The following is a 26,466-nucleotide window of genomic DNA, read 5'->3' as shown; positions in this document are numbered from 1 at the left end:
CAGCTATTTCAAAATATTTCAAATTTCCAACTTTGAAGGAGAAATAAACTTTCCTAGAGAAACTCCCAGAGTGTAACTCTGCATATACACAAAACTTGCACTGATTTCTAGAGTAGAAAAATGGGAAGATAATTATCAACATAAGAAAATGTCTTACTAAATATTAAAAAATATAATGATTATCCAAATAATAGTGACAATAATGATATTAATACCAATACTTTGGATGCTAAAGCATGTTTTATCACAAAAATTCACCTGTATGAAGGAGGCTCCAGGACAAGGAGGCTGTTAAACATATTTCTATCTTCAAGTTTCAGTTAAAATCATTCACCCTGGCAAGTTACAAATGCTTTCCGAACAGACTTTAGTAATGAGATTGGAACGAATGCTGGGACGGTGGCATAAAATCATCTCCCTGTCCCTTGTTCTAAAAGTTAACTATTAAACCACATGTTGTTCATCCTGATTTGGTTTACTCAATTCTAGAAACAAGGACACACAGATCAGATTGCCCAGGGCAATTAAATACCTAGCGAAGCTTTTGTGAAGCTTGTGTTCTTTCCACCAGCCCTACCCAAATGAATTTTATTATCAGACTATCAATTCTGTGTTACTGGTGAAGAATGGAAAGTATCTTCTTTTGAGGAACAAGTTTTTTTCTCTCCTTGAGTTTTCTGGTTTTGGTACACTCAGTATTATAAGTGCTTAATCTTCCCTCCTCAACCATTTCCTTTTTTCTACTCTAGTTTTTTCTTTTAATTATTTACAGACTTGCTTGTCTGGACACTTAGTTCGTTCTAGTAGAAGTTGTTTGATTTTTTTTCAACACCTTTCAGTGGAATGCATAATAGGCACATAAAGAGGGAACTGGTCTTAAAGGTATTTGGGGGTTTCCTCTGTGACAGAGAAAGATCTTTTCTCTTCATTGATTTTGTCCTGTGTACTGTCCACTCTTCAACTTGAAATGGCTACAACAGTATTTGAAAAGTTGCTTGTTAGTCATTGTTCAAGTCATTTTTCAAAATAGTTCTTGTAAGCACCATTTTCCTTTATATTAAGGAGTTCTTTGTTAGGGTTGGTTTCATTTTCTTTGTGGAGTCTAGCTGGCAGGGAAACAGTCTAGAACATTGCTTTTATATGTGGTAGGGGCTTATAACCATATTAAAACTATATTCAAAAATTATTATATTGAGCCATATAGCAATTAAAAGAAATAAGAGTTTGTAAGATGTCAATATATTTTTAAATTTATTTTTATTTCTTTATGCATATGAGAACTGGGGTATAGGCCAGAGGTGCAGGGGTGGGGGTGGGCGGTGAGAGGATTCACCAGACAGAGAGTAGAGAGCAAAACAGGAGGATCTACTGAAATACACTGCTAGAGGGAGCAGTGGGGTGAGACAGGAGAGGTCTGCTGCGCCATGCGGGTTAGCTTCCTTGACTGGGGATCGAACTCATGCTGCAGTGGCTGTGGATAGGTTGATAGTACTGAGACTTTAACCGACTGCCAAGGGATACAAACGGTAAAATTCATCTTCCATGATATCTGTCCATGAGAGAGATATTTTCTTATGTCCAAAATTCATAGTGGAGGTAGGGAGATGAGACTTTTACTGTGGATTTTCCTCTACACTTTTCATAATTAGCATTTGTAAATATGCCTTAATATCTGTATAATGTTACATTTGTGCAAATGATGTTTTTCATGTTAGAAATAGTATGACAAGGGCCTCCCCGGTGGCGCAGCGGTTGAGCGCTGGGTTGCGAAGCTGCCCGCGGCCTCTGCAGCGCCGGTTCGATCCCCGGCTGCTCCCCGGCCACCGGAGGAGGGTCCCACATGGCGCGCGGACCTCTCCTGCAGCCCGCTGCTCCCCTCAGCAGTGTACTTCACTTCTGCCTGCTCTGCTCCTCGCTCTGGCTCTGGTGAATTCTCTCACCCTCCCGCGCTTCTGACTGTACCCAGTGCATGTATAAACAAGCAGACAAATAGACAAACAAATAAATAAACAAAACATGCCTCTACAAAAAAAAAAAAAAAAAAAAAAAGAAATAGTATGACAAGAAGTCCATTTTGGATACAACTAACAATAGCAAACTTTCCAATGATAATCTTTTAGAACTGTTAAATTTCCCTTATATTTTCAGGATTCAACACTTTGCAGAGAAGAATATAAATTGAAGGGATTGGGGACTAACAGAAAGGAAGAAAATAGTAAATGATATTCAGATTTGTAGAAAATGGCAATAGTTACTTGCTGAAAATCAGAATTAGGGGCCAAATGTTACAGTGAGTTTTGATAGACAATAATAAACCTTTCTGAAATTTCAAAAAGCATGACTGAATCAACCACCATATTTTAAATTTAAATTTGATATGGTGAAATTATATTTCAAAATTGACAACTGCCAGAGTTTGAGAAAAGAAAGTTGAACATCCATTGTGATCTAAGGAAGGATGAGCAAGAGAGGTGTGGCCTAGGAAAAGCACTCAACGCTGTGTAATTCAAAACCCACCATCAACAATACCGCTTGTATATATTTCTTTTTCGGGGGCATATGTGAAGAAATATGGTCCTAGGGTCTTTTTTTTTTTTTTTTTGTAGTTTTCTTTATTCTTTTCAACTAAAATTTCACTCTAAATTGTAGGGAAATTGGGCCTCCCTGGTGGCACAGCGGTTGAGCACTGGGTTGCGAAGCTGCCCGCAGCCTCTGCAGCGCCAGTTGGATCCCCGGCTGCTCCCCGGCCACCAGAGGAGGGTCCCACATGGCGCGCAGACCTCTCCTGCCGCCCGCTGCTCCCTTCAGCAGTGTACTTGGGTCCTTCTGCCTGCTCTGCTCCCCGCTCTGGCTCTGGTGAATTCCCTCCCCTTCCTGCGCTTCTGACTGTACCCAGTGCTTGTATAAATAAATAAATAAATAAATAAATATTTAAACAAACAAACAAAAAACCAAAATACAGGATGGGAAACAGAGTTTAAAAAAAATAAATAAATTGTAGGGAAATTTCAGGAGGTGCTTTTGGAGGTAACATTTGGCCCCTAATTCTGACTTTTCAGCAAGTAACTATTGCCATTTTCTACAAATCTGAGTATCATTTACTATTTTCTTCCTTTCTGTTAGTCCCCAATCCCTTCAATTTATATTCTTCTCTGTAAAGTGTTGAATCCTGAAAATATAAGGTGCTTTTGACCCAAATGAAGTGAGTCATTGTTGCAAAGTACTAAGTTAAACCAAGGTACACTAACCTCCAGGTCCTTACTGAAAACAAAGCCTTGAGGCTCGGAAAGATAATTAGTGAATTCAAGGACAAACTGGAAAGTCATGGGTAACTACTACCGAGGAAAATAAATACTTTTATCTGAAAGGTAGTCCTACCACCATTTTATAACATGTGGAAAATCGTGGCTAAATTATAATCCCTCTTTTCAGTCACTTTGAAGAAAAGACAATGTACATTTTGGGGTTTGTATTTCCAAAACTACAAACTGAGAAGTGCTATATAAAATTAAAATGGCATTAATATCTCTTACGGTAAACATACAGATTGATGACAAATAATTTAAAATGTATTGTTTCTTTTACAAACGTACTAAATGTTACTAACTACTATACATACTATAATGATTTTTCAGAAAGTTGGTGAGAAAAAGGTCTACCGAATACACTTGCTGAGACTGATCAACAGATGTCAGTTTTGGAGAAAAAGACTAGGACAAGTCATAGGATTGCTCTTGATCAGAAGTCAGAAACTCCGGCCTATGAACCACCTACCTGAAGACCCAGTTTTTTCCCAGAACTAGTAACAATCTGTCTTCTGAAACCAAAGGGAGAAGTAGAAAATGTTTCCTACACTCATAGGCTTAATGCTTCTGGAGATCTAGTGACTTCATACCTTGGGTTCATATTTAAATAAAAAAAAAAGAATAGCACAGTAAAATCTTATCACTTTGCTAGCTTTGCTGAAATTGACTATGCTTCCAATTAGATTATACCATAAACTTCTTTCCCACTACCATAAGTGTAAATATATAACTAGGCACAAACATGTGGAATAAGAAATGATGAGTTTTAGAGTCGTAGAACTTTGAGTTCATATCCTAAATTCACCTTTTAACAACTCATTTTAAGTCACTTTTCTCATTTCTTAAGTGAAGATAATACTACCCATCTCATAGAACTTTTTTAAGAATTAAATGTAAAATTCTTGGTGTGGAGAGGTCATTCAGTAAGTGGCAACAAAATCATTGTCAGCAGTTATAATCCAGATAAAACATATTTAGCCAGGGCTATTGCTCTTGAGGTAGATCTGGAATCCATGCAACAAAATCCAGTAAGTCAAAATGATTTGATCATTTTAAGAATTTTTTTATAGATTTTTAAATGAAATTTCCCAAAAGTCAAGCTAGCTTATATTTGTAAGAAATGGCTATATTTTAAAAGGAGCCTTATTCAGCTCATCAATAGGTGTGTCTACTTTTGTTCTCCAAATCCATGATCATAAAAACCTTCCACCATTAAGGATAAGAGTGACATTTAGAAAACCAGGTTTTAAAACTTATAGCAGGAAGTGAATATAGATTGTCAGGATGACAGGAAGTGTCCCCAAGTCAAAGCAGCATGGAGAAGAAATACATCCTATACAATTAGCTTGCAGATGAAGAATGGAATACTTTAAACACTTGAGAAATATGAAGGAGCAAAGAGTAACATCAAATCCTAGAAGATGGAAGGTTAAAAAGTGATCAAACCTCAGACTCTAGAGTGAGAGAGAAGAAAAGAAAGATCCAAGAGCACATGCTTGTGGGAAAAAAAGCAGTAAGAGCAAAATTCCTAGGGAGTAAGAAGCATTTAGGAACTAAATTCTTAAGTGGCATACTCTAAGGTGCTGCTTGCTTCAGAAAATACAAATATTGATGGGTTAAATCAGGACTGAGCAAAAATATAAAGCCATATATGGGCAGCTCTGAGGGGAAAAAAACAGGCAGCTTGGGACTCAACTGTCATCACAATTCATTTGTGTTTCACATCCCACTGTTTGTGACATTAACAGAATTTCGAATTTAGCAATGAACTATTTTTGTATTGTGAGTTTCTGCAGCCATTTTCCATATGTAGCTACCACTGCAACTAGCAATAATAGCCTTTTGATCTTTAAAATACTTGCAATTAATACAATTCAAATTAGGGGTCACTTGAGAGTTTCTCAAGTTAATTCACTTTTTCTATCATTTCAAGTAGAATGTTATTGCTGCCCTTTATTTGCATTAAGTCCAAATTATTTGACTATTTTAGTAACAAATACTTTGATGCCTTTTGCTTTTATTATCATTTCTCAAAAGATAATGTTAGTTTTAGATTTTTGAATTCTAGTTTCACTTACTGAACTAATGCAAATCTTTTCATAAAGGCATTTAAGTAGGTAAAATTCACATATAGAGTTCCTACTGTGTGTCAAACATTATGCAAGGTAATTTCAATTTCAAGTATTAGCATTTCTATATTAATATATATGAAACATATTTATTTTGTAATGAGCTTATGTTCACTGTACATAAAGACTTTTATGTCTTGTTATTATTGTTGTTAATGAATATCATTTATTATGTGCCCATTATGCTACTAAAACTCTTAACAGGCTCTATAGACATATACCATACAATGAGGCCATTATTGCTCCATTATCCATTTGAGGATGTAGACAGAATAACTAGTGTACCCATGATCAAATAATTTGTAAATAGTAGAGGTGATAACCAAACACATAGCTGTGCAACCACAGAGCTTATTCTTTTCACTGTATAATTCTGCCTTTCACACAGAGGCAAGTATACACTTTTAAAAAGCTAATATACTTGTTGTCAAGACTCCACAAAACTGCTCTTTTCCTATATGTTGTTATTCCATTGTGCCATCATTCTCTTGAAATTACTTACATTCCACAGAATATCCACATAGAGTTCACATGTCTTTTCTTATAAAGTGTAATTTAATTAAAAATACATTCTTTAAACACCTCCTATGTGCTACCTGTTAGGCTAGAGTCTTTACACACTAAATATCATGTTGAAATACAAATCTTCACAATGTATAATCCTCTACTTCCTAACAATGCCTCTTTAAGTAAAATCTATTTCTAACCTTTTTTTCAGTCACTGAGGGTGTAAAGAAAAATATTAGGATTTAAAAGTTACTTTTAATAAAACAAACTTAGTCACGAATTGTTGAAACAAAAATCTGTAAATGACGGGCATTGAAGTCAGATTTAAATATCATTTCTACCTAGAGACAGAAAATTCGTCTGTGTAATATCATTTATCTACTGAGCTAAATTATAATTTAGTTATAAAGCCCAGATCCTTAATGTGTGTTGTAAAGATGATATCTGTGACCCACCCTCAGTAGAAAATGTACTTTCAGTTGTTTTTGTCAGCAGTGATAATGGAGCTGTCCTTGACAAAATATTTTCAGCAAGTTTCCTAAGTAATAAACATAACTGTAATAGAAATAATAATAATAATAATAGCTATCAGTATCATAATGATAGCACTTATTGAATTCTTTACTATGTGCCAAGTACAGTGATTACCACTTTACGTGCATTGCTTATTCATATCTCAAAATATTTCATGAGGTATGTACTGTTAATAATCCAATTAAATAGAGGACACATCGATATGGAGAGGTCAAGAAACTTACCCAAGATCACATAGAAAAGAAAAAAAGCCAGGATCTGAACCGAGTGAGTCTGACTCTCATACCTACACTAGGTGGGACTTACAGCAGGCGCTATGACATTTGTTCAGGAGAACACGGCATTTGTATTGTTCTGGCTACATGAGACATGGCTGGGATTTAACTGGTTTGTAAACCCAAATCTAAATACAGCTAATAAAGTTTGAGTTATGTTATTCATACTGCCTACTAATTAAAATGCTCCCTTCTGAGAAGACACAGACTGGATGGCATAACCCTAGGATGTTAATACATGCTCAAAAAAGTATCTGATGAATGTTAACAATGATCTCTCTAAGAATTGATTTAATAGGTGACCCCTTCCCCCTTAAAAATTTTGTCCTATCATCTAAAATGTTATCACATATTATTTACGTGGTCAGGTGAAAAAGTAGAATTTAAAAAAATCTTTTTGTTCTGTTTTACTATTAGGATGTTAGTCTCAGTTCAAACATGGTCCCTCCGGGAAACCTTTCCTATTGCTCTGCTTTCTGATCTGTTCTAGGGCAGTACTCCTTACTGTTCTTCACAGAGCCTTATCAAAGTCACAGACTATTGTTAATTGTTTGTCTTCTCTACTTTATTTTCAGTCCCTTGAAGACTGACCCCATAAAATCTACCTCTTAGACCTCTGAGCCTAGTATTTCAGTTCCATTAAAAAATCCACAAAATTCAACACACACACACACACACAGGATGATCTTTTGGTTGACTATGCATACTCCTTGAGCTGTGCAGGGCTTGTTACATGCAGGTTGCCATAAAAAGGGGTTTCCCATAACAAGAAATTCTCTGAATTGGCTGGTGTGAATGGGTATCAAAAATATGTATATATTTATACACACATTATGAAATAACATGCATATTAACTGGAAGTCATGGAGGAATGCAGAAGACAGTGTCTCAAAAATGAAACATTATTTTAAATGTTTATATTATAATAATTTCATATTTTGTAATTTTACTCCTTTCTATCTTTAATATACTATATGCCTTGATGTAAATTTCAAGAAAGTAGACACTATTTTATTCACTACTAGAAGAGAGAATGATACTACTCAATAAACACTTGTTGAAAAGAAGGAAAATTAAAACAATGTATAAATTTTCATAGTATTTCTCTTATTGCTCTGCAAATAATAAAAGGAGGAGGGTGTCTCCAATACTTTCTTAGGAAAATGTGAATCACCAATAAACTGCAGACTCTCATCCTGTTCTTCAACCAGCTACCAAGTTCCTTCATGCACAATATGTCCCTTTTAGCCTGTCAATATCCAATTTCTGGCACTGCTGAAAGCTGGGAGCAGAGTAGTAGGCAGGAGCAGCTTGAGTCCCCTCAATAATTTTCTCTACATGCCAGCTAGGGAGGGCTGCCACAATACAGGAGCCAGAATTTCCTAGAGGTCAACTGAGTCCCCTGAGGAACGGAGGGAGGACATTCTTATACTTTACAACTTCCGAATGTATGAAGATCCCACTATGTGAAATTGTTATCAACAAACGTATACTTTCACGGATATAATGAACAGAAATTTTGAGTTCTACTGAAGAAGAGATTATATGGCAGTTTATATTTATCCTAGTATAGATAATATTTTGATAATAAATTATCCAAGATTATGAGTTTTTTTTCAGCCCATGGACTGAGTTCTGTTTCATGTTTGTATCTCCAATACTTAAACACTATATATAACTCAGAATATAGTTGTTTTTAACATCTAACAAATTTCAAGAATGTTTTCTAAAATGATGAAATATGACTTAAAGAGTACAAACAAACATATTCTGCTTTTTAAAGCTGGATATTCCAGTTTTATTAGCAGGCAATGTTCTTATTGAACCTGCATTAGCTTTTGATTAGCATTAATATAGGCCCTCACAACTGTGGTATGGAAATCTTACCATTTTATGTTCATAAACTCGACATTTTCAACCAATAATCTAGAAACAGTGGTCTTCAAACCCTAACATGTATAACTAACCTGGGGAGTTTCCTAAACTGCTGGTTTCAGACCCCATTCTCAGTGCTTGTGATTTGGAATTTGGAATGGGGACCAGGATTCTGTGTATTAACCAGCGTCCTGGGTAAGTCTATTGCAGTGGACCATAGACTACTTACTATGGTTCAGTTACAAAACCAATTATGAAAACAACTCTTTATGCTTCACCTTTTCAACGTGGGAAAAGACTAGCCTATTAAGTGTCACTTAACCATCAAAATTACCAGGCAGTTTGCTAAGATTTTTGAAATGAACCAAAGAAGGATGAGGGGATAAGAAAAAGTACTTTTCAAGTGAAAAAGGACCTTTTTAAAACTTCACAAGATGGAGAGGGAGAAGAATGGCAACAGCATGACAATGTTTTATGTAAAACTTAGGGAAGAAATAGTGAGGCAAGAGTTTGATTTGATGGTAACTCTAAAATACACATATCTACATCTTTGATATAGTATTATAATATATGTATATGTTTACATGAAGTAATGTTAAAACGTCATTCAACTCCCTATTTTCCATGTGATCTTGGTCTTGACAAAATCACTTTACTAATCATAGATTTCTCCCCACGCCCAATTTATCCCCTGAAAGTGAAAGGAGATTATTCTAGTTTATACCACATATGTCCCAGTAAGGGATTGCTTCTGCTTATGACCTGACCTTTAGGTGTCTTCAGACCATACTTATTTCAATGGGCGTTTACTTAGCACTGAATTCTCTTAAAACTTAAGAGTCTTTCATTTATCAAGAACATTGGTAATGAGTAATGGAAATTATTTTATTGCATAACTTGCTATGATTTTCTCTTTGACTTGGCTACAAGGAAGTTTTAAAGCAAATGTATAGCATGTCACTGAGGAGAGTTTGTGGGCTGAGTCACTTGTCTCCATTTACATTTGCCTGCCTGTTTTCTCTTATTTTGCTCATCTTAATTTTTTTTATCTACTTCTAATTTATTTATTTGATGTAGTATTCCATTTTTTTTTCTTTGCCAGACATTTTAATTCTCTATTGGCACAAGGTCAATAGAGATAAAACAAAAAGTGTGTGTGTGATTATTAGGTGTGTGTGTGTGTGTATATATATATATATATATATATATATATATATATATATTAGACACGCCTCAAAAAGTAACTAACCCCCTGAAAAAACAGATATTTTGTAGTATTTGGGTTAATAGATTCACTCGATTATTTGCAAGATTGCAATTTAGAGAGGCATAAAATTAAAATTAAAATACCATCATGAGAAGATACATATTAAATTGGACATAGGTATTTTCAGCACCAATTCACTAACTCTGACATCCTTCAGTTCTGAAAAGTAACTGCAGCTGTGCTAAAATCTGTGTGCAGTCTTTAGAGTATACAAAAAATGTTCTACTCTTAATCAATCTACAAAATTGTACAGTTTTGAAATGTTTTTTCTTTACTATATATGTATACATGCAACAAAATGTTTATATATAATTTACTTAAATGTATTTTCACATAGGACCTTGCTGATAGCACAAGGGGTTAAGTCACAGCACTATGAAGCTATCTGTAGCCACTGTAGCACTAGTGGATCCCCAGCCAGGGAGGTGACCCACATGGTGCAATAGACCTCTCCTGTCTCACCCACTGCTCCCCTCAGCAGTGTATTCCAGTGTATCTACCTGTTCTGCTCCCTACTCTGTCTCTGGTGAATCCTCTCACCTCCCGCACCTCTGGCCTGTATCCCAGTTCATGTATGCATAAATAAATTAATCTTTAAAAAATGTATTTTCACATATATATTTTACTTATATTTTCAAACAACACCTTTAAATTTTTTGCCTCCAATATTATTTTTGTTTAAGTTATTTTCATTAAACAATGAAGAGGGATGAGCCATCCCTACACTGAAAACATATTCAGACAAGTTTAGTCAAATTTCTGCATTTCCTCTAATAGTGATCCAGCTAGACTCAGTCTAATTCTAATAAAATTCAGGCAAGTTAGAAGAACTCTAACAGGGCATTAAACATCGTAACAATGATACTCATCTTGCTTTGACCTTACATTATCACTTATATAGTGATAATATATCACCATAGGCTGATATATTATTATATTGGGGGTCCAAATATTACTTCTGTTATTGTATTAATTTGTGGATCTCATATACTTCTAGAAACCAAAGGTATATAGTATTATTCTGGAATAATTCCCATTTATACTCGTTTTTTGTCCCCTACCTCCTGGCTTAGGCAACCAATAGATGATTCATACTTCCATTACATCACAAATGGATTATAGAAGTATTCCTTAGTCTGACCTCCACATGTCTCTTGCAACTCATTTGTAGATAGTTCAGAAGCTAACAGCTGGACTTCATTTTTGTTCCAGCAGTCACCATTTTATGTTTCTCCAATTCACTGTGAGTTTCACTATTGACAAGTCAATCTAAAACTCTAAAGCACATGTATTTTTAGTGGGATAAATCAGAGAGAAAACATTATCATTTAATTTACCATAGGTTTCTGTCACTCAACTATACTTCAAAATTCATTCCCCATATAGCAAAAGGGTGTAAAGATATTTTTCTCCCATAGAAGACTAATGAAATACTTAGCAAAAGTAAGTGGCTACAAAAATTTTCAAAATAAAAGTGCCGTAGTTCTAAAAATCTTGCATAGAACTCTGGTTTAATTTTTTGAGTCTTTCCAAGTCCTCATAATGCTGTGGTATTCATAATAAAGCAGGCAGATGGTTTAGACTCTAAACATATGGTTTAAATGCCCCTCTTGCTATTTCAAAATAATGGACCGAGTTGTGCCCTCAAATAGTCGCAAGAAACTTTAAGGAGACTGCCTCTTGAAATACGAAGACAGAATGTAAGTTAGTGGGAATTAAACTTTTCATATTACATTTTCTAAACTTTCTAATGAATTCTATCATACACGTTAAGATAAAATTTATTTTTTCAACAAAATAGGATATGGTAAGAAAAATTTCTAGCCAGTACAATATTGCGTGGTGCAAGGAGTAACGTGTAATTTTATTTATTTACATTTTAAAATTCTGATCCTCTAAAATCTTATGAGCATCATCTCATTTAATTTCTGGGTGATTGCCAGATTTCCCATTTTTATTATTATTCCTATTATTATTATTATCAATTAGATATTTTATGTTAAAGCACTTTGCAATTATTAATTAGTTTAAATTATGTTTATGACTTTGTTTTAAAATCCATGTTATTCATCGTTATTACAACTTTAAAATGCTATTTCACCAGTCAATTATTCTCATTTCAAAAATAGTTTGTTGTTGATGAAATCACATTTTCCAGGTTTTCACAGAATATGAAATTCATCCTCAGTGAATATATGTGTTTTGATAATGCTATTCACATAACCTAGCTGCATTTAGGAAAATATCTGTTTTTTAAAATCTTACATTTTATACACAGAATGAGTCTACTTTCCACATTTATCATATTTTATTTACTTAAATTTGGTTATGAAAAAGCCTCTAAACTATTCTCACTGGTCTTGCAATGTTCACAAAACTGAAGTAGTCTGTCTGATCAACATTTCAGATAAAAAGACCACACAATTGACAATAGCGACACTTTGGTTTAATTATAGAAGCCCATCGTTTAAGTAATTATTCCAAAACTGAAATGTCCTTTCAGAAATTATGAACAAGGACTAACTTGGTGCTAATGTAAAACAATTTACTTTGAACAATAAATGCAATAGGTGTACCCAAATATGTTTGGGACACGGTTAAAACAGGTCAGATAAACAATGTTGAGACTAAGTAAAGATCTTCAAGGCAAGCAATCATTTTATACAATCATTTTATACATATATCCACAAATACTTAAACAAAGTTTATAGTTATTGTTGGGGCAAAACATTAGCATATTCTCCTGCTGATAAAGACAGAAAGTAACTCTGAGAAAACCCCCCTCATTTCTCTAACTTTCACAATAAATGCAGCACTGAAACTAAATTCTCAGTCAACTTAGAAATAACGCCGAGCAGAATTCCAATAAACAACAAATTGATTTAAAAAACCCACTGGATTAAATATTTCTGTCTATCTTTCCCTTCCTTTCCCCTGTTCTTTCACTTTTCATGCACACACAATCACACTTACCTGCACAAGTCTGAAACATCAGTCTATGTATTATTTTTGAAATGTACTCTGTACCGATGCATTTTTCAGTGTTTCTAACCCTCGGGAATGTTAAGAATTTAGGAAGAGAGCCACAGCTTAAGAGAGCAATTATTTGCCAGTAAATACTCAATTTGCTTGTCCTGTGATTTTTCTTCTAACTTGCATATTCAATAATCCGTCCCTGACTGCGTCACAAGCACAAAAAGTCTTTTCTCCAAAGGAGAACACTTTCGCCAATCAACCTTCAGCCATGCCAGGGCACAGCTCGTCAGGGTGATTTGTTAGCTTTAATTAATAATTCCTCACGCTGGCCATTTCAACAAATAACTCAGTGAGACTGGGGCCCTAGATGGCTATGATTCAGGCTGATCAAACGACAGTGAAAAAGGGGTGAGGGGGGAATTCAGATGCCGTTTATAAACACCTCTAATCATACTCTTTCAGTTTGCAATATAGAGGACATCTCAGCTGAATTACCACGTTACGTCCACCAATTTGTATTCAGATGGGAGCCATATGTTCCTTCAGTTTATCTGCTAAGGCCTCCACGGTGCCAACACAGTCATCGGGCAGACAACATTTACAAAAGAGGTCTCTAGCCTCCAGATTGCAAAAGTTTACTGCGGGGTAAAGTTGAGAAATCAGACATATACAGCATTTCTCTGTGAGTCTGTGTAACAGTCTAGAAACACAGAGGTAAGAATTATGAGTGGCAGACTTACTCTGCTCCGAATGTCTGATTCTGATTTCCTTTAGTCTTTTTCTTAAAATTTCATACCTAATCCTTAATACAGTTAACAATAATGGCTGATTTGTTTACGCATTCCACAAACATTCATTAAATCTCAAATATATGTTAAACATTGTATTAATTGCTAAGGATATTTTTGAGAGTAAGACCTTCCCAGTTAACTGACACACTGACACAATCAAGCTACTTTTTTTTTTAACATACAGATGTTGTTGAACATTGCCACTAAATAGGAAGTGTGAAAAAAAAAACAAAAAAAGGATCCATAACAATATAGGGTTCAACCAAGGATTCAGCACTTGAAAACACATGTGTTCATGTGCAAAAGTGGTGTTCAGAGTAAAAAAAAAAAGATCACAAACAGGTAAAAAACAAATTTCAAATATTAGAAAATTTCCCTCAAGTGACCAGAACACTCAGAAACATGTCAATCTGTTCACAAACTATGTTAAGGCTTCACAGCACTTGAGGAAATGCAGACATAGGAAATTTTATTCATGTCCTTGATCTGAAATGTACATGTGACAGTAATTTCATTAATTATTGAACACATATTTATTGAACATCAACTCAATCCTAGGAACTGAATAATACTGGGTATTCAGAGATAAATAAAGCATAATCCTTATCTTCAAGAAGCTCACAATTTAGTCATTAGGTGCTAGAAAAGAAAATGCACTTCTAAGAGGAAACTGCAACACAATATAGGAAAAGCAATGGCATCAAATGCATAAAAGTATGAGGTAGGCTTCCTAGAAATGATGCATCGGTTATTTCTAAAGGTAGACTAGGAATATCAGTGGTAGGAAGAACATTCTAGGGAGAAGGAAACTTTTAAGCCCTTTCTGAGACTCTTATTAAATTAGTTTACATTAGAAGCTCTGAGGCTTGATGTATGATAATTTCAGATAATAATAGTAAACATTTTGGGATTTAAAAATAAGTTTCTTAAGAAAAAACTCTCCAAAACTCTAATGTCCTGACATTAACAGAAAACTACACAGATTCTCTAGAGTTGGTACAAATAGTGACAAAATATACCTTTCCTACTTTTAGTGTGTTTCAGTTATCTTAGGCAAATAGCAAGCATTCATGACATACACTGCCTTTTTGTTTTTTCCAGCCCATTTATCTTCTTTTACTATGTGTATATTTGTATAACTTCTGTTTTCATTGTACCATAATGTAAATCATATCTGCATGTTAAAGGAAGGGGAAAGTCTATATCTGTTTAGTAGTCACATGTATAACTAGTCAGAGAACACACACTATAGGGTACTAAGGTGAAAACGTTGAGGAAAAGAAACTTCATTCCTCCAAAAGAAGCTCGCAGAGTCAGTAAATTCTCCTGTAAATTGCATATAGTTCTTAATGACATAGAACATTTTGTTTTATATTAAATTCAACAGTTGTGAGACCTCAGCCATACTAGTGTATTTACCATACATCAGTAACACTGAGCTAATATGAAAAACTGACATATTTTATTAATCCATTGAATCTATATGTATTGAGCTTCTGCTAAGTATCAAGCACTTAACAGTAATTGCTGAATTTTTATTTCTGCAACATTCATATATAGTAATATTTACCATCATTGAGTGCTTACTATAGCCTAGAAATTGATATACAGACTTTATACATATTACCTCACTTAATCCTCACAATGGTATGAGATAGGTTCTAATATCATTCCCATTTAATAAATAGATAATGAAATTCACAAAGGTTGAATCTGAATACGTACTATGTGTCTTCATTCTAAATATGTGACCAGTTACACTAATGCTTACCAGAAATCAGTTCTATTACTTTTGGTACACATAATGTTTATGTTATTTTTTAATCCAGGAAAATTATAGTGTTTTTTTTTTTTTTTAAAAGATTTGTTTATTTATTTATACAAGCACTGGGTACAGTCAGAAGCGCGGGAGGGTGAGAGAATTCACCAGAGCCAGAGTGGGGAACAGAACAGACAGATGGACGAAATGCACTGCTGAGGGGAGCAGTAGGCGGCAGGAGAGATCTGTCGTGCCATGTGGGACCCTCGCTGGCGGCCGGGGATCGAACCAGCACTGCAGAGGCTGCGGGCAGCTTTGCAGCCCAGCGCTCAACAGCTGCGCCACCGAGGAGGCCCTATTTTTATTCTTGCGTAGAAGGACTGGGGAGTAGGTCAGAGGTGCTGGGGGTGGGAGGATTCACCAGAGACAGAGTGGAGTGCAGAACAGGCGGATTGACTGAAATAAACTGATGAAGAGAGCAGTGGGTGAGACAGGAGAGGTCTGCTGTGCCATGTGAGTTAGCTCCCTGGCCAGGGATCCAACTGAGACCATGGTGGTGACAGCCCCTAGGCCACCACTGAGGCCCCTAAAATGGCTTTGAGTTCAATTTATGAATTGTTAAATTCCTATATCTAATAAGAGTGATGTCTCACAAAATAAGACTGGAAAATAGGGGGCCTCCTTGGTGGCGCAAGAGGTTAAGTTGCAGTACTATGAAGCTATCTGCAGGCACTGCAGCACAAGTTCGATCCCAAGCCATGGAGCTACCCACATGGCACAGCAGACCTCTCCTGCCTTGCCTGCTGCTCCCCTCAGCAGTGTATTTTAGTAGATCTGCCTGTTCTGTTTCCCACTCTGTCTCTGGTGAATCCTCTCACCCCCCCAGCACCTCTGGCCTATACCCCAGTTCTTGTATGCATAAATAAATAAATCTTTAAAAAAAAACAAGACTGGAAAATAGTATTTATGGTATCAACAGACTAATAGTAAGCTGTGCTGAGAGAAGATGTGGCAACCAGCTTGAGTTGGGCATACATGTAGGCGAAAAAACCAACAGCACAGAACTACACATTATGGCAGCTCCCCAGCCCTCCAGCCCATACAGAAACTGCATAAACTCTTGGAAGATAATTCAGCATCTTCTACAATTTCAGATGCAGAATAAATGGTTTAAAAAGGGGATGAAGACTTTGCATTGAAAGACTTTTTTTTTTTTTTTTTTAGAAATTTTTTTTTTTTTTTAGAGGCATGTTTTTATTTATTTATTTGTTTGTTTGTTCGTTCGTTTTGTTTATACATGCACTGGGTACAGTCAGAAGCGCGGGAGGGTGAGAGAATTCGCCAGAGCCAGAGCGGGGAGCAGAGCAGGCAGAAAGACCGAAGTACACTGCTGAGGGGAGCAGCGGGCGGCAGGAGAGGTCTGCGCGCCATGTGGGACCCTCCTCCGGTGGCCGAGGAGCAGCCTGGGATCGAACCGGCGCCGCAGAGGTCGCCGGCAGCTTTGCAACCCAGTGCTCAACCGCTGCGCCACCGGGGAGGCCCTTGCATTGAAAGACTTAAGGTTTGAATCTTAGAGTGGCCACTTACTAGCTGCATGTCCTAGGTCAAATTAATTAGATTATCTACAGCTCAGTTTTGTTATCTCTAAAATAGTTTGTTGTAAAAATTAAAGGCGATAATGTACCTGAGGTACTTAGCATAGAAACTAGCCCAGAAAGAGTATAATATATGGTCTTTGAAGTATTCAGAGTTAAAGCTTATCACATAAAACTAACATTTACTATTTCTGGACCAAAAGGCACATATGTTATCCAAGACTGCCTTAAACAATAAATGTAAATAAAAAAAATTGGACTTGGTAATCTGGTAGATTTTCCTTTAAGGGTGTTAATAATATAGCTTAAGTGATGATGTTAAAGAAAACAAAAAAGACAAAACAGAGCTAGACATAGGAACTTAACAGTTAATAATAGAATAAACTTTTACTTTTCCAAGTGATTAGTACAATATTACATTTTATTTGATAGAGATGGAAAAGCTTATTTGGGCCTTTCTAGGGAAGCCACCACTCAGTACAATCAGACCCTTCTCCAAAGTTGCTAACTTCACTGCTAACTACCAGCATTCTCCAGCCCCAGGTACTTCGATACCTTTTCTACATACTTGATTCTCTCTTGAACTTTATTAAGTCCAGCCATTTTTAAAGTAGGGAGCAACTTTTGTACACGATAACATTTACTGATGGTGAGTAAAGCCAGTTCCAGGTGAAACAGAGTATTTCCTTCTGGAGGAGTCATTGAAGGGGCTTCCCAGAGATTCTCGTTTGCTTCTAAGAATATTTAAAGTTTTTCCCTTGGGGATTTCTTTGGGGTTAAGGGACCATCTGTACCCTCCATTATTGGTTCTCATTCTATAACTCCTGGCTGAAATCAGGTTTCTATGCGGAAATTGGAAAATGAGTTAATGAGCAGAGGGACTGCTGAGTCACATTAACCTAAAGTGAGATCTCCTGGGCAGCCAAAGTTTTCTACAATCTGTTTATTTCTGAAGTAAAAATCTTAATTGGCAGAATGTATGGTAGACTACTTCATGTATTTAACCATAGGATATCTGAACTGGTATCAATGATTTGATAAAATTTCTGGCCTGGTTGGGTTCTTGCTTACATTATAACTGTCTTATATATGGAAATTTCATCTTTGGTTTGAAAATTATGACAAGTATAAGTCATTAGAGAAAATTTTGAAAGTAGATACTTTTTTCATAACCTTCTCCCAAATAAATTCCACATGCATAATTTTCAAATTTATATACATAAGTAAATACCTAATATCTAAATGTTTTGCAAAGGAATAGCTAGATACTGAAGGAAGTTTCCAGTTTCAATTTTGATTTCTCTCTAAATAATTTTAGAATTCTAATATTCAGAAACTGTTAAGTAGTGATCCATATATTTGGGTATAAACTAGCTTGAGCTTAAAAACCCTAAACTTTCTCAAAAGTTTCTTATCCCCTGAGGCATTGTTCTCTCAGTGAAAGTTTTCAACCTTCACAAATGTGAAAATTGGGTTTCCCCGAAGGAGAAAAATGTTTCTTGTCAGAAAACTAGTCCTGGCTAGTTCAGAGTAAAGGAGACTAAGATCTTATCAGCTTTTCTGCGACCTTGCTATGTGAGTTGTTACAAGTCATTTAATATCCCCCTATGTCTGTTTTCAATCTTCTTATCTATGATACCTAAATGATATTATTAAGATAATGCAGAGCAAATATTTTGATCATCTCGTAGCACATATACTAAAGCCTAAATCTCAGTGTCAGAATGATAGTATCAGTATCAAATTGGTAGAATGACACTAATGCCCTGTATGTTATCAAAGGATAAATTTACCACCACAATGACTCTGCTTTGGCATCTATAAAATGGGTATAGTGGTGTTTACATTTTCATAAAATAATTTACTGGAATGGAGGGACTACTGCATTATTTATTAAAACTTTGCAATGAAAAATTCATACGATGTAAAAATTATAACAAATATAATTAAGCCACTAATCTAAAATATATTAGAGGAATTTATTTTAAATTTCAAGGCATGAATGAGATGAAGTAAATGTTCCTAACCATATTCAGATATATATGAGGAAAGTTTATCAAAAAGGAACAACACTGCCTTTTATTTGTGTGACTGGCTGCATTTTATGGTGGAGCCAAGACCACAGTAATGAAAAAGCAGAATCAGGGAAAGGGATTTTTAGCAGCCTGTTGAATGATATATAAAATAAGATGCACACACTACTGGGCTGGCAGAAATGTTATACATGTGTTTTCAGAGCCACAGCTGTTTGAGTAGCTTTCCTAAGTTCCTGAAGTACCCCCTCACAGATCCCTCTTACCTTTCATGTTTTTGTCCCCTAGTGCCAGGTGGGAGTAATGACCAAAGGTAGAGGCAAAACCACAAAGGCACCAGTGTGACAGCAGCTGCCCTAAAGATCAAAGAACTAAATCAAATATGGCTGCCAAAATTAGAACCACGTAGGTGGCTCATTAGCCTGGTGCCCCCAAACCACATGGCCACTCCTGGTAGTCAGCACCTAGGGTTCAGGCCCCCCTATTGCCTAGGAAGACTACCTGCTAAAAACTGAACATGCACATTTCCTTATCCACTCACAGAATTTGATTTCAACACAATTTTGTGCAAGTATTATATTTACTGAATGATCTCAGTGTGACAGACATTGTATAAATGAAACAAAATTCCTCTCTACTCATATTTTATGCTTACTAGGAACCCAAAGAAAATTGCTATACCAATGGGTAAATTCTTGGGAAATTAACTAGTAGATAACAGAATTCAATTTCTGATACTTTCATCAGATATTTTTCTTTAGTTTTCATACCTGTCATGAGAAAATAGTATTTTAATATTTAAGATATCCAGCATTCTTACTTAAAAACCCATCTTGATTTATGATAGCCAAGAATCCAGAAAAGAGAAACTAGAACCCCTGAAAAACTAATAAAAGATGTCATAAAGTATTTATTATTGACCAAACTCATCTTAACTCATCAGCAAGATTTTAAGTGGGAATCAATATAGTCTTCCTTAATACATGTTAACATCAGTTATCTGGAGTCTCCATGGGACACTTCCAGAAGGTGGAAAGATGGGACACTTCCAGAAGAAAGCACAATGATAAAATGTAAGAAATGATCACTTTGTATTTTACATGAAGAGGTGTCAGGAGGGTTAGGAGAAGGATAAAATACCAGGGCTGAGAACTATTCACAACTTGAAAATATGTATATAATTGAGACCTGCAGAAATCAATGTAGTAGAGTTCATTCACACACATACAAAAAAAGTATTCATGTTTGTTATATTAATGATCTGCCCTCAAAATTCATGTTGCTGTTCTAACCTCCAGGATCTCAGAATTTGACCTTATTTGGAAATAGGGTCATCGCAAATATAATTAGTTAAAATAAGGTCACACTGGAGTAGAGTGGGCCCCTAACCCTATAGGACTGATGTCCTTATAAAAAAGGAGAAATTTGGACACAGATAACACTGTGTTATCTGTATAGGGAGAACACTATACAAAGATGAAGAGCTATTTCTACAAACCAAAGAATGCCAAAGATTGTTAGCAAACCATTAGAAATTAGGTGAAAGACCTGGAATAGATTTCCTCTCACAATCCTCAGGGGGACGGAATCCTGCTGACACCTTAATCTTGTTCTAGCCACCACACCACTGACACAAAGCATGTCCACTGTTAAGACACTCAGTTAGTGGTACTTTGTCATAGCAGCCCTAAGAAATTAAAACAATAATGATAATCAGGGAATCATTATTTAAAGATTAAGTCATGTTTAGAACATTTTAATAAGTCGAGAAAATTAAGATTCCCTTCAGAAAAAGGATCATCAATATGCATAATGTTTGAGTGGCACTGAGATGACTAATTTACATGACACATACAACTTTTATTTTTTCCTATTGAAGTGAGATTTGGCACCTTTACCAAAAAAAGACAAAGTAACATATACGCTACAGAAAATATCAAGGAAAGAGTTCCTGAACCCTAAAAAGCATTTTGATTAGCAAGGCAGAAAAATGAGTTTATTTTTAGTTATTTATGTGAAATACAAGGACTAAAAAGGGTACAATGGTTACCAAGAAAAGTTATTGGTAGAGATGATGCTGCCTATTTAGAAAAGAACTATTAGGATATAGGATCTGAGTCTAGGTCAAAACTAAGAGGCTAATGAGAAGCCTACAGATTCTAAGTATGAAGAATGCTGGAGGAAAGTAAAAGATTGAGGCAAAGCAAGAGGAAAAAGGAAGGAATGGAGACAAAGGCAAAGGGAATATGAAAAGGCTCGCTATCATTGAGAGAGATTACCTCTAAAATGGGCATGGAGATAATTTTTTAAAAAAAGTCTTGCAGACCACAAGGAAATAAAGACACTCCTGTATTCAGAGTAAGAGTTAAAACAGCCAGGGCAAGAATTAAGCTCTGTTTAAAACTAATGTTCTGCAGGCTATTGTGTGAAAAAGATTGTACCTTGATTTGCCTTTAAAAGGATTCAATAGTGGAACAGAAACTTTTTTTTGAGTGTAAACTAAGCAGTTAGGACAGGTAGGTCAAGAAAAAATACTTCATGAAATAGGAAGCTATAACTTTATACAAAGTGTTCTCTGACGAAGTTACAAAAAAAAAAAAAAAAAAAAAAAAAAAGGGAGAGGGAAAAATAGGCCCCAAAAGCTTGCTTGTTGTGTTAAATAGCTTTAAAATTCTACCTCTGCTAATTGTTCTTAACATTTTATTCAACCAATTATCAACTTAATCTGGGAAAAGAAAAATCAACTTGACTTTTTGACAGCCAAGAGAATCCAACTGGAAAATTCAAATCCTGTAAGAATAGGGTACAAGGAAAACTCTGCTGAGCAACATTTTCAACTGCCAACAGAAATCCATAATAGCACAATCTACTCTTACCTTTCCCAAAACTCTTTACCTTAAAAAAATAATAATAATATAAAAAGATGCTTGTATAAAATGAAAAGAAACAAAGAGACCTATTTCCTCCTCATGGTAATAGAAAATTGTTGTGTGCGATGGTCAAAACTACAATCTGAGTTCTCTTCCTATTCTTCATAGAACTTGGTGATGACTCTGTCCACATCTCTAAAATAGCACAATCTTACTAATAAATAGAATCACTGCATAAATTAATCTATTTCCTATATTAAACAATTCACAAATCAATTTAATTGTTTTATTTATTCACGGGGAGAAAATTTTGAGTTAAATTACGATGCTTAAGTAGGTAGGGAAAATGTTAAACAGGAAGGTTATAGATACTTCCTATCTGGGTATTGCTTTTTCTTTCTACTGATTTCAAAGTGATTTCTGCTATAGAGCTGATTGCTACATAATGTTTCTACCGCTAGTGGGTAAGGAAGGAGCCTCTCAAAACTGTGATGTTGGTAAAATTAACAAACTCTCATTAATGGGAAGGTAAAAGAGAAGAGAAATACAAATGAGATACTGCTATCACATTAAAAAGCTTTAGTGGGGCTTACTCAGAATAATAAGAGAAGTAATTGAAAATAAAAAGGAAAAGGAAGTTAGGAAGGAAGGAACGAATGTTGAGAAAAAGCATAACTGAAACAAGAAAGCATGATGATGAGAAAGTCACTGTAAATTACTTTCACATCTTCCCACTAGTTGGCCCTCTAACCTTCCTTCCCTACCACACAAATCCCAACCCATAAGTTTGGGAAGCAACTGGGATAACTGAAAAGGAGTGGGGATGAAAATTTCACCCCTAAACAATGCTCTTTTAGGTACCAGTATCTCTCATTCAGCATGTCCAATTGTTTTAAATCATATGCATACATACATACACGCACACACATATTTCGACATATATTTTCAAAGGGCTCATATAAACTCTAAACTGATCCCTGCACTCTATAACCATGCACTGGCTTAATGCAAAGAACCACTGTGTTAAGAATATGGACCAAGGGCCTCCCCGGTGGCGCAGCGGTTGAGCGCTGGGTTGCGAAGCTGCCCGTGGCCTCTGCAACGCTGGTTCGATCCCCGGCTGCTCCCTGGCCACCGGAGGAGGGTCCCACATGGCGCGCAGACCTCTCCTGCCGCCAGCTGCTCCCCTCAGCAGTGTATTTCGGTCCTTCTGCCTGCTCTGCTCCCTGCTCTGGCTCTAGTGAATTCTCTCACCCTCCCGCGCTTCTGATTGTACCCAATGCTTGTATAAATAAATAAAAATAAATCTTTAAAAAAAAAAAGAATATGGACCAATTGGGTTGTTTCCATAGCTTAGCTATTGTAAATAGTGCTGCTATAAACATAGGGGTGCAGGTGCCCTTTGGAATTTATGTTTCTGTGTCCTTTGGGTAAATACCTAGAAGTGGAATTGATGGATCATATGGAAGCTCTATGTTTAGTAGGTCAAGAAATCTCCACACAGCTCTCCATAGCGGTTGGGCCAGTTTGCACTCCCCCCAGCAATGCAGGAGAGTTCCTTTTTCTCCACAACCTTGCCAACATTTGTTGTTGCTAGTTTTTTTTTTTTTAATATGTGCCATTCTCACTGGTGTAAGATGGTATCTCATGGTAGTTTTGATTTGCATTTGAAGGGATCATGCTCAGCAAAATAAATCAGAAAGAAAAAGAAAAATACCAGATGGTCTCACTCATAGCAGGAATTTAGAAAACCTAAACAAGGGACCAGGAAAAAGATGAATTAATACAAAGTAAAAATCAAAATCAACAAGCAACTATAAACCAAAGACACACAACAGGGGGGGGGGGGGGAAGGAAGGACTAGGGTCAAAATAAGGGGAGGGGTGCAATTGTATGGGGAATATAACCAAAATGAAAATGCATACATTGTGCAAAAAATGAAAAATGATTTAAGAATCATATAAAATAAACAAACAAACAAACAAACAAACAAATAAATAAATAAATAAATAAATAAGGTTTAAAAACAAAAAGAATATGGACCAAGTCAGAATAAATAGATAGGGACAGAAACTTGGAGAAATGGAAATGGGATATAAAACAAATGAACCAATGAGTTAACACAAAAGCAACACAAAAAGGGTCTTTGTCTCCATATCAATTATTAAGATTCTGATTTTTCTCATTGATTTTTTGAACTCAGAACAAGGAAAACTATTACTTTAATGAATTCTTTAATTAACAAAAATGAAGAAAATACACAGAAAGATATATAACTTTATAACAGTGTTGCATGTTTTTAATTAAATTACATACATCCTTGCTAAATGCCTTTATAGTATACTAAAATCTCATACAGTCTGATTTTGGGCATTAGCTCTAACATATACAATGGTACAGGAAACTAACACTATTTATTATTGTGAGTAGCATCTCATCAGACATGGAGATTTGGCAATAGATATGAAAATAGCAACAAAGAATAATATATTAATTTTAATATTTTAACTCAAGTACACATACAATCTAGGACACAGTTCATGTCTTAACTGTAGAAAGAATTACTTATATTTGTTTAAAACGCTATTTTTCATAGCATTTCATAATCTTTGAATGCTTTAAGGTATCTTTAGCTGATTTCATTTGAATATTCACTCTGTAAAGTAAATGGGAGAGATTTTTATTTTGTAAGTGAGGATACTGAGGCTAAAAGTGATTGACATATTTAAATCACATATTGAACAGGTGGCAAAACAAAGACTAGAACTCAGGAATTTTGGTACTTACCCAGCAATTTTTCTGCTATCTGATACCGCACTTAAAATTATTCATTACACATAACTTATTTAGACACCTATTTATCTTACTTTGCAAATAAAGGTAATGCCGTTTATCTGCAAGCGAGTTCATATCCATGACATTTGTTTCCCCATCAGGATTTTGTGCATGGCATTTAGTCTAACAGAAGGTATATGAAGCATTTTAGAAGTGAACATGGATACATTTAAATGTATACTGCATATGTTATGGATACTCTACATATGGGTACTTATATATGTGTATGTACATGCATATGTTATTGCAACTAATATGTGTTTATTCATCTGATTGGAAAAACAATATTGTCAAGATAAGCTTGTACTCTTTACTACTAAAATTGCATTTATTAAAGGCACAAGTGACAATTCACAAATTAAACCAATGTAAATATATGAACAACATAATAGAAGATATTTTAATGAAAATTATAGATACACATATATCTAACTTTATTCTTCCTGATAGTTTTTAATTTATATTTAAATCAAATATTTTTAATTAGAAGTAAAAACTCATTTCTAAATCTGAGTCAGGGCCTCCCCGGTGGCGCAGCAGTTGAGCGCAGGATTGCGAAGCTGCCCACAGTCTCTGCAGCGCCAGTTCGATCCCTGGCTGCTCCCCGGCCACTGGAGGAGGGTCCCGCATGGCGCGCAGACCTCTCCTGCCGCCCGCTGCTCCCCTCAGCAGTGTACTTCGGTCCTTCTGCCTGCTCTGCTCCCCGCTCTGGCTCTGGTGAATTCTCTCACCCTCCCGTGCTTCTGACTGTACCCAGTGCATGTATAAATAAATAAATCAATCAATCAATCAATCAATCAATCAATCAATCAATCTTTAAAATAAATAAATAAATAAATAAATAAATAAATAAATCTGAGTCATAGTGCAGGGACAGAGAAAGAGGGGTCAAACCTGGGGAGGGAAAAGTACAAAGGAATGTGGTGATGGATCATGGGTGGTAGGAGAACTACAGGGACTATACCTGAGAGGAGAAATCAAATACTATCCCAAAAAAGTAACAAAATAAATAAACAAATTTAATAAGAAGAAAAGTTTATAATTTGTTCTTATTTACTCCATTTTCCCTTGGCAAATTAGTCTTTTAGCTGAAAAATCCTACTTCCAACTTTTTTTTTTCCTCTGAGAGGTATAGTATTACTTTAAAACAAATAAGATGTTAAATTTTGGGGCTGAGCTACTTTGCTCTTTAAGGAAATTTCATAACACAAATTATCATCCAGTGGATATATCTGTTATTTCTTTCTTAGTCTCTAAAGGAACCCTTATATCCCAGACATTGGAACCCACTTTGAGCATAATTGTGAAGCACAGAGATTAAATTTTCCCCAGTTACTCTCCCTTTTCTCCTTTTTGACTTGTTTTTCTTGGATCTTTCCTCAACCTATGAAAAGATGTATTTTTGCTCCATTTTCCCCCGTTGGGGTGCTAGAACCTTCCTCTTTAATTTCAGCTATAACTTGAGACACAATTCAATTGAGTTCCTACTTCTGTCTCCTTACTTAGCTCATTTTGCTAATCCCTGAATCAAAATGCTGCCATCTATCTAATTTTACTATCTGCTGTTATCATTTGCTATATCATTTACCAGATCACACTCTCTTATACACCATTGAAATATTTGTGATTTTTCTATTTCCTGGGCAAGTTATAAAAGTATTTATCTTACCCCACCATGTGAATCACCTCTAATATTTTAGTAATCCCATTTCTGA

At 35.5% G+C, this 26,466-nt stretch overlaps 1 protein-coding gene across 31 annotated transcripts in view; it reads right to left on the bottom strand.

The window, feature by feature from the left end:
* The window catches only part of ZBTB20 (zinc finger and BTB domain containing 20), a 775,686-nt gene that overhangs the window by 426,974 nt on the left and 322,246 nt on the right, over positions 1–26,466 (bottom strand). Inside the window, exon 1 of one of the 31 annotated variants that reach the window (XM_054700577.1) lies at positions 12,866–13,360. The exons of 28 other annotated variants lie outside the window; for them this stretch is intronic. The gene's annotated coding sequence lies outside the window, so the exon portion shown is untranslated. Of the gene's footprint in view, positions 1–12,865; positions 13,361–19,163; positions 19,403–24,534; positions 24,573–26,466 lie in introns of those variants that run through there. 2 more of the 31 variants (XR_008553870.1, XR_008553871.1) reach the window with 2 other exon arrangements.

This window comes from Talpa occidentalis, unplaced genomic scaffold (genome assembly GCF_014898055.3).
Source record: "Talpa occidentalis isolate TD23 unplaced genomic scaffold, MPIMG_talOcc4v2.1 talOcc4.4, whole genome shotgun sequence".
In the NCBI taxonomy this organism is placed as follows: Eukaryota; Metazoa; Chordata; class Mammalia; order Eulipotyphla; family Talpidae; genus Talpa; species Talpa occidentalis.
The sequence above is the reverse complement of the archived record's forward strand: the minus strand, read 5'-3'. Positions and strand labels throughout refer to the sequence as shown.